General features: G+C 39.6%; 1 protein-coding gene across 5 annotated transcripts in view; it reads left to right on the top strand.

Moving 5' to 3' along the window:
- The first annotated feature begins 722 nt into the window (after positions 1-722).
- trps1 (trichorhinophalangeal syndrome I) overlaps positions 723-8,238 on the top strand; it is a 146,951-nt gene continuing 139,435 nt past the window's right edge. For 2 of the 5 annotated variants that reach the window (XM_050034440.1, XM_050034436.1), the window contains exon 1: positions 1,194-1,679. The gene's annotated coding sequence lies outside the window, so the exon portion shown is untranslated. Of the gene's footprint in view, positions 1,166-1,192; positions 1,680-8,238 lie in introns of those variants that run through there. The other 3 variants (XM_050034438.1, XM_050034441.1, XM_050034439.1) reach the window with 3 other exon arrangements.

Here is an 8,238-nt window from a genome sequence, read left to right as displayed (position 1 = left end):
GACTTAAGTACAGTAGTTAATCTGGTTTAATAACTGTTTAAATAAGTGATACAGAGTTTGTCACTTTTAAGAATCAGTGTTTTGATTTTCATAGCATAGTTTATTTTGTTTAATAACTTTTTAAATAAGTAACACAGACTGTGTCACTTTAAGAGTCAGTGTTTTTGATTTAAGTACAGTAGTTAATCTGTTTTATTACTGTTTAAATAACTGATAGAGATTGTCACCTTTAAGAGTCAGTGTTCTTGATTTTGGGCTTGTAGTTTATAAGGTTTAGCTCTGACTGTGAAAATAAGTGAAATTTCAGTGTTCACTTTGAGAGTCAGTGATTTTGATTTTTAGTACAGTAGTTTATGTGTTTTAATAAGTGTTTAAATAGGTGATAGAGAGTTTGTCACCTTTAAGTCAGTGTTTTTTGATTCTCATAGAGTAGTTTATTTAGTTTAATGACTGTTTGAATATGTAACACAGAGTGTGTCACTTTAAGAATCAATGTTATTGACGTAGGTACAGCTGTTAATCTGGTTTAATGAGTTTTTAAATAAGCGATACAGAGTCTGTCACCTTAAAGAGTCAGTGTTTTTGATTTTGGACCTGTAGTTGATAAGGTTTAGCCGTGACTGTGTAAATAAGAGAGATTACAGTGTGTGTCACTTTAAGAGTCAGTCTTCGGGTGGCTTCTTGATATTAATAGAGCTGCTGTGTCTTCCTCCTCTGACGTAATGCCCACAGCGTACAGAGAGACAGGCAGAGAGGTCCTGTCACAGCAAAGCGATAACACTAGTCTGAACAAAAAATAACAGATAACGAGCTGCTCTGCTTTGGTTTGCTGTGAGCAGCACTCCCGGGCTCTGGGCGGCTGAATAACATACTATATAACATCGGAATATTGCAACACCAGAGCCAACCTCACTTAATCAGTCGCTGTTAGTCTAATGTGTTGCCGTGAAGCCTTAACTATCTCTCTCTCCCTCTCAGACCAAAGAAAAAAAAGAGACAGCCAAGACACTGTCACCCCGTCCGACATCATCAACAAACAAAAACCCCACAAAGAGACGAAGCAGCCAGCCAGCCAGCCAAGCAGCCAGCCAGCCACCATCTTAACAGGCTGCTGAAAGAGACACACACTGAGAGCAAAGAGGCTAATGCTTATTTTGATCAACAGGTAAGCAGCACCCAAAGGAAACAACACAAATGCACACACACACAGCCCTCTCTACTAGTTGGTGCAGTGGGGTTGTAAAGGAGGAAAAAGGAGAAATGCATCGGCGATGCACGGTTGGAGTTGTAGATGGCGAAATGCATGCTCTCGGACAAGTGGGAAGATGAAATGTGTTGGTGTTAAAAGGAAGCCGGGGCTATCAATGGTGCGTTTAGGAGACAAAATATTGCTCTGTTAGCCGTTGGTAGTTTTACGACGGGCAGCAGTCGGTTTGCGTCTTATGTAACTAACGGCCTGAGCAGCGTCGGTAAGGAAAGAGGGATCTGCTGCTGAATGAGAGAGAGGAAAAGAGCAGCACCGCTTTGAATTCACATGGCAATTTACATTTAGGTTAGGACACCCAAACGCTACACAAATACAAATTGGGGGGCTACTGGGGACGGCTACTGCTCTGATTTAGGACTGAGTTTGAAGCCAGCAGCAAGGGGACGTGGAGTGACTTAGTCGCCTCAAGTAGGTTTGTGTTTTCTCTAAGTTTTGTTTCTTGTTTTTTGTGCCATTAATTCACAACAAGCGGCATCCTGAGCTGAGTTGCTACAAGCCGGCTGACTTTGATTTCTTATCTGCACTCTTCTAGCTACTGTGTGTGACTTTCTCTGCTGCTTTCATTGATAACTTTTTCATCACTATTCTGCAAACTTGATACTCAAGTTCAGATTTCTTGGAGTGACGCACGTCGCGCAGAAAGAGGTTTAATGGTGGAAGATGAACGCTTTGGAGTTTAATGGAGTAAAAGTGGGAAAGTGGTGACACTCTGGATCAAAGAGTTTGTGTTTGTCAAGTGGTTTACAGCCGATATGGCGCTGTTTTTGCACCTCTTTCATTGTTAGGAAGCTCGAGAGCGCATGGTGGATGTGTCGTAAAACATCCCCAAACATCCTCTCTTATCAACTTACGCACTTATTACCTCTAATACCGCGCGGTTATTTATTTGTTGTTGTTGATGTTGTTGTTGAACTTTACATGAGTGATGCCGGGAAGCCTGAATTGCATTTCCACTCAACTTTTAAAAAAGTCCCCCCCCCTCCTCCTCCTCCCTGTCGTAAGAAACTGTGATGTTCCTTTGAGATAAGGGAGCTGGGTAGGCATGACAACTCTGTGGGGAGAGCAGAGTATGTGAAGCCAGTACAATGAGGCACACACTGCAAGGAAGCTTTTTACATAGTCCTTCACAGTTCTCCAATTCTGGCCCCTAAAGAACTGCTTATGTGTGGACCGACTTTTATTCAGCAGATAACCTCAGTAATTTTTTAAAAGCAGAGCAGGCCCGTGGGACTTTACTGTGACCCCCCACACTTGTGCACAGCCTTTTTGAAAAGCTGCATTTTTATTAATTAATTAATTTATTCATTAGATAAGCTTGTAAAGTTGCAAAAGTTTTGCTTGCGATTTCTGCAGTCGTTTAAATATAAAGCATGTCTATCCACGGCATTTTAGTGTCAAGCAGATTTATTGACAAAGTGCTACGCTTGCTTCTTTTAAAATCACTTTAAAAAGTAAGTTTTAAATTCACAATCTTGAAGTTGTGGCTTTTGGTATTTTCCTTAAAAGTTGCAAAAGTTTCTCTGACAACTTTTGCAAACACAGCAGCAGGGAAAAGTTACACACACATCCCTAAAAGTGTGGGGATCACTCGAGGAAAAATCCAAATGAGCCTAGTAATTTGTGAAGTTTTAGTTTGTGTTACAGTTTTACAAGCAGCATGTGAACATGACTTTTTAAGCACGTATCTTTGTACATGAATGACAGTCAGCAATGCGAGCCGCATGTCTGCAAAATTTAGGATAATGACAAATGGTTTTATTACTTTTCTGAAAACAAAAGACTTTCCAAAGCAACAAATTGTTGTCAAGGTTGAGACGAAACTTTTGTAAAAGAAGCTTTGAGTTAAAGTTTAATATCCAGCTATCCAGCATAATGGTATTTTTATTTTATATTTTCCTTGTAATTATTTCACAAATTTCTATAGTTATAATCGAGTTTCTCTGCTGCTTTAAAAAAAAAAGTAACCTTGGAAGATTTTGATTCAGTAGTTTGATAATCACAATGGCTCCTCAAGGTGTTTTAATAAATCAGGATTAAGTGCTTTTAACTGGCTTCAACTTTTAATTTAGTTGGAAGTATTTTTCAGACTCTGCTTTGCGTTAATGTTTTCACTCGGATACGACACAGCCTCGCATGTAGTCGCTCTGAACTTTGAATTGTTGTATGTCCAACTAATATGTTCTTCCACTCCAGCTATCGTGCATGTAACAAGCCTTTGTTAAACTTTTACAAACATTTAACAAGCTTCTCTAAAACAATTAAAAGCACGTGATTTCGCAGTGTATCAATTTATAACTTTTAGAATTTCCCCTCTTTCCAGACACTGGATATTATTGTATCTTACGGCCTTGTTCGTAGCTGCTATTAAACGTCAAAACAGTTGACGACTTCCTAAAGAGAACCTCTGCTTGTAAAACTCTTTCCCGTATGTGTGTGTGAGACGGAGTGGGAGAGAGCACAGCACTTTTTTCCTGTATGTATGTGTGTGTGTGTGTGTGTGTAGTGTGTGTGTGTGTGCTGTGGAGACAGCCATGGCTTACTCATATGGCTGCAATATGTGAAGTCTCTGCGGTGGAACTGGGAAGAGAGAAAGTTTTGAGAGAGAGGGAGAGAGACAGAAACAGGGAGAGAGAGAGAGAGAGAGAGCGAACACATGGAGCGAGGGAAGTCAGAAATGTCCTGTTCAACTAGCTGGAATGTATCTCCTGTGTTTTATTGATGGTTTTTTGATGTTCTGTAAGACATGAGGAACAACTGTAGTGATTTTGTGGGCTGCCATGCATTTGTCTTTGGTCGTCTTAAAGCAGTGCTGTGTTACAAGGGAAATATGCTGGTTTGAGATGGAGTGTAAAAGGACATTTTTACCCAGTCCAAACGGCTTCTCTGGTGAAAACTGTAGTGAGTTCAGTGGTCGGCATGTGACTGGTTCTGCTGCCACAATGCATCATGGGCATATTTGAAAAAGAAAGAGACGAGGAAATGTTTGTTGTGCCACATTCTTCGAACTCATAATGATAGTCGTCATTATTGATAATTATCAAGGTAGGAAAGAGTTTTGTTTGTGTTTAAATACTTTTTGGAAAAGTGCTTTTTTTTTCAAGCTAAAATAATCTGCAATTTGGAATTATAAGCGAAGAAAGCATGAAAAACTAGGAGCTAGAATAGGTGAGTTAAGATGGGGCTCAGACAATTTTGCAAATAGTGGGTCAAGACCTGCAGGAGTTGCAGGGACCTGACAGGACTGTGAATATGACACAGTAAAATCAATAAGCGAGATAAGAACCCGTACATCTACAGGAAGAAAGTTGATAAAAGTTATGCCAAATTTCTGCCTTCTCATCACGATGCAGCTGAAGTTTGGGACGCTTGTTGTTTGCCTTACATTACCTGCTAAAATCTAGTAAGGAAAATGGAGTTCGGTTGCTGCTGTCTCTCCTGGTCCTTTCTCAGAGAGTTGTGTCCTCATAGGTGTAGATTTGGGGGGGGATGCAGGGGACACGTCCCCCCTATCGTTATAAAACAAAAAAGAAGTAGAGGAGTTTTATGTTGACAAAATTAAAGACATTTACACCATACATTGATGCAGAAAATGAATATATTGGTGCATAAAAATTCACCAGAGTGTAGGAAATTAAGTGTTCTTATATGTCCCCCTCAAAGTTGAAACCAGACCTACGCCCTTGTGTATCCTGTAGCAGCTTGTTGCAGTGAACGACACAAGGAGCAGAGGACTGATTTCAGTTAATCTCGGCTTATTGCTGCTGCTGTGTAAACTTGTCTCTGTGGGTAGATGGCACATTAACATGGTATCAAATAATCTCCTTCACAGACCTGTTGCCTGCCACAGATGAGTGTGTGAAAGTGAAAAACAGTCATCTCCCTGATCTGAGGCGATAACAACCCTCCTAAAATCAGCCGAGCTAAATATTTTGCATTTTTGAGACGGTTTGGTAATTAACTTTAAGTTGAACAGCTGTTTGAAAAGTTTGATTTTGCTGTTTAAGTTTTTTTCTTGTGTGTATTTTGATGTGTCAGATAGTTGTTTGCTTAAATAATACAGCACAAGTGTTCACAGCTGACATCTCCATACCTCACTATCAAGCCCCTGTGATTATAAAATCCGTGCTCAGGCAATCTTTGCAGTGAATTAGCTCCTATAGTGTTCAAACATAAGAAGATCAGAAGGGACAGGATGTTTTGTCCTCAAGGTTTTTAAGTAGTTTTCTTTATGTGGACCCACAGCTCCCGTTTATTCCTAATTTCTGATCCCATTTATTTATGAACATGAACTGTCTTAACTCTCACTGTTTCCAATAAGCAGGAAAAGATAGCATCTATTAGAGCGATCAGCCGTTATCCATCTCAACCCTGCCTGCAGTTCAGATAAAGGAAAACATCCATTTGTCACGGATAGTTTATTTAAAGAAAAAACCTTTTTGCAAGGCTTCTGGCTTTTTTGGCTCGTAGCTCTGCGGCTCGCACTTCTATATTACCCGGTCTCTTGTTTTGCTCATATCTCAAGGACACAATTGTTTTGAACTTATTTTACTGTCTGGGTGCATTGTTCTGGCTCTTTCACTGCTTTATTGTAGCTGCTTGTAACGTGGGTGATACAGGGATTTGAGCTTATTCTCCTGTTGCAGTTACTGGAAGTCACTCTGGAAAAGAGTGTCTGCTAAATGCCCAAGATGTCATCCCCACTCTCTGTCTGTGGTTAGTACAGCCTTGTTTAGGCTTGAGTTTGTCTCTAATGTCTTTGGTCTTATTTTAGACTTTTAAGTCTGTCTTTTCGACGGCCTGCTTCAGATAACGAGCACATGGTCTTGGTTTGGGGTGAAATGATTCTTTTTTTCCCCTCCGTTTTGTAGTTTTTTTTTGGGGGGGGGGGGGGGGGGGGGGGAAGAGAGAGACAGACAAATCCTAAATATGGGACAATTTTTCTCCCTTTGATCTGAGAGTAAATAATCCTTCTGTCACGATAGACTGGAGACTGATAAAGTGGTGGTTGAGCAGATATAGCCACCAGTAGAAGGTGATGAGACTATCCTGTTTCCAAAAGATTATGTTACCCCACAGCACCTGCTTGTTCTTTGAGTATCAGTTAAATTTCTGAAACGCGCACATAGATGACATTGGCTCTCTAAATTGTACCAGAAAGATTGGGAAAGCATTTTTAATTGACACAACTTTGGCTCCCGAGCCAGTTAACGAAAGCTCACTTGTCTGAGAAACCTGCTGGCTTGTTATGTGATGTGTTATGAGTTGTGAGTTCTGACTGCTTTGACTCAGCAGTGTACTCAACACACTCATACTTCCTGTGCACCCAGACGTTCTGTTATCAATCACTGCTCATATGAGGTTTTTTTTTTTCACCTTATGTAAAACACAGCGGATGATTTGCTCCGAGGCTGTGTTTAATTAACTTTCAAATAAATCAAGATCTAATCGAAAATAAGGTGATTGTCATTTGCTCAGTCATGAGCACATCAGCTGCGGTTTCCAGTATGTATAGAGTTTTGTTGTATGGAAAGATTTTGTCACATTTACTACTCAGCGGTAGGTTTTCCGTACGTTCCATGTGTTGGACAAATCTGACTTCGCACTTTAACCATACAGCTACAAGTTGTACATTTTCCGCAAGTCCCGAATGTTGCGTGTTGCCCTCAGCGTCTACCTTTCTCCAAGCTACAGGTGTTGTTGCAGGTTTAAAGGAAAAAGAGCTGAGACGTTTACGACTGAATGTCATTAGTAGAAAAATGTAGCTTTCCTATAAACAGTTGTCAGTGTCTTGTAAGTAGATGGAGTCTGATCAGATTTTATGTGAATAAAACAGACTTGCATGTGTTTTAAATGTCGCTGTCACACAGATCTTAACAAGAAAAATTTGGAGGCCCCCGAGTTGTTTGTCTTAACTCTGCGTTATAAGATGCTTTTTATTGAGTCAGCCTTTTCACACTCTGATGGAAAAGTTGAAAGTCAGTTTGATTTACGTCGTCCACCGGCACTGTAGCTCTTGTTGTGCTAATAGTCAATAAAACCCTTCCTCTTAATGGCTTCACATTTGGAAATGGAGGCCCACATTAAAAGGCAAAGTCTAATTACAATAACTTGTAAAGATAAATATTGAGCCAAAACCCGCAGGAGAAAAAAAAATCATAAAACGGGAATCAATTTTGCAATTGAGTTGAATTATTGGGGATCTGCCCTTTTTAAATTTTTAATCCTTGCACACTGAATTTCAATGAGATCCAATACTGCTGTTTTTTTCTCATAGCAGCAGTATTTTATGAGGTTGTGGTTTGTGGAGTGAACCAAATATACTTGCAGCTGTCACATCAGGAACTCATAGGTGCATTTATCATTTAAATTTTTTGGACATTTGGGATTATTTCAGTCAGTAAATATACAGTAACCAGAATGTTTTGTGCTGTTTGCTTGTATTTCTGCTATCTTTTACGATATTCCCGTTGGTGTCAATAAACACTTCACACGGAGGTGGATGTTTGAGCGTGTTTTGCTACTTGCGGACATTTATTCATTTACGGTGTAAAAAACAACAACTTGAAATTGCTTAAAAAGAGTCAAGAGCGAGATCATCCATTACAGTAAACACGCAGCTTATTTTTTGTTTTATTTCTTCATGCCAATGTTTACCTATCAAAAGCACGTACTGTGCTGTGTGAAGCTTTGCTGTCAATAAGGGACACCAAGACGGAGATCTTGAAGTCTGTGTCAGGATATCATCCCCGAAAGACTTCCTTTAACTTGTGTGTCTTTATATGTGGTGTTTCAAATTAGTTTTAACACCTCTAATGTGTCTGAGAATTGAAATAGGATGTTAAAATACACATGGCATGTATTTCAAAGTGATTGTGAGACCTAAACTAGCAGTACAACAATATCTCGAAGTAATTCTGGTCTTCTTTCGAATAAAAGTTAAGTACATAAATTGTTTGGTTTATGGTTTTCTA

Source organism: Epinephelus moara, chromosome 22 (genome assembly GCF_006386435.1).
Source record: "Epinephelus moara isolate mb chromosome 22, YSFRI_EMoa_1.0, whole genome shotgun sequence".
Taxonomy (NCBI): Eukaryota; Metazoa; Chordata; class Actinopteri; order Perciformes; family Serranidae; genus Epinephelus; species Epinephelus moara.
This window is presented reverse-complemented; position numbering and strand designations above follow the sequence as displayed.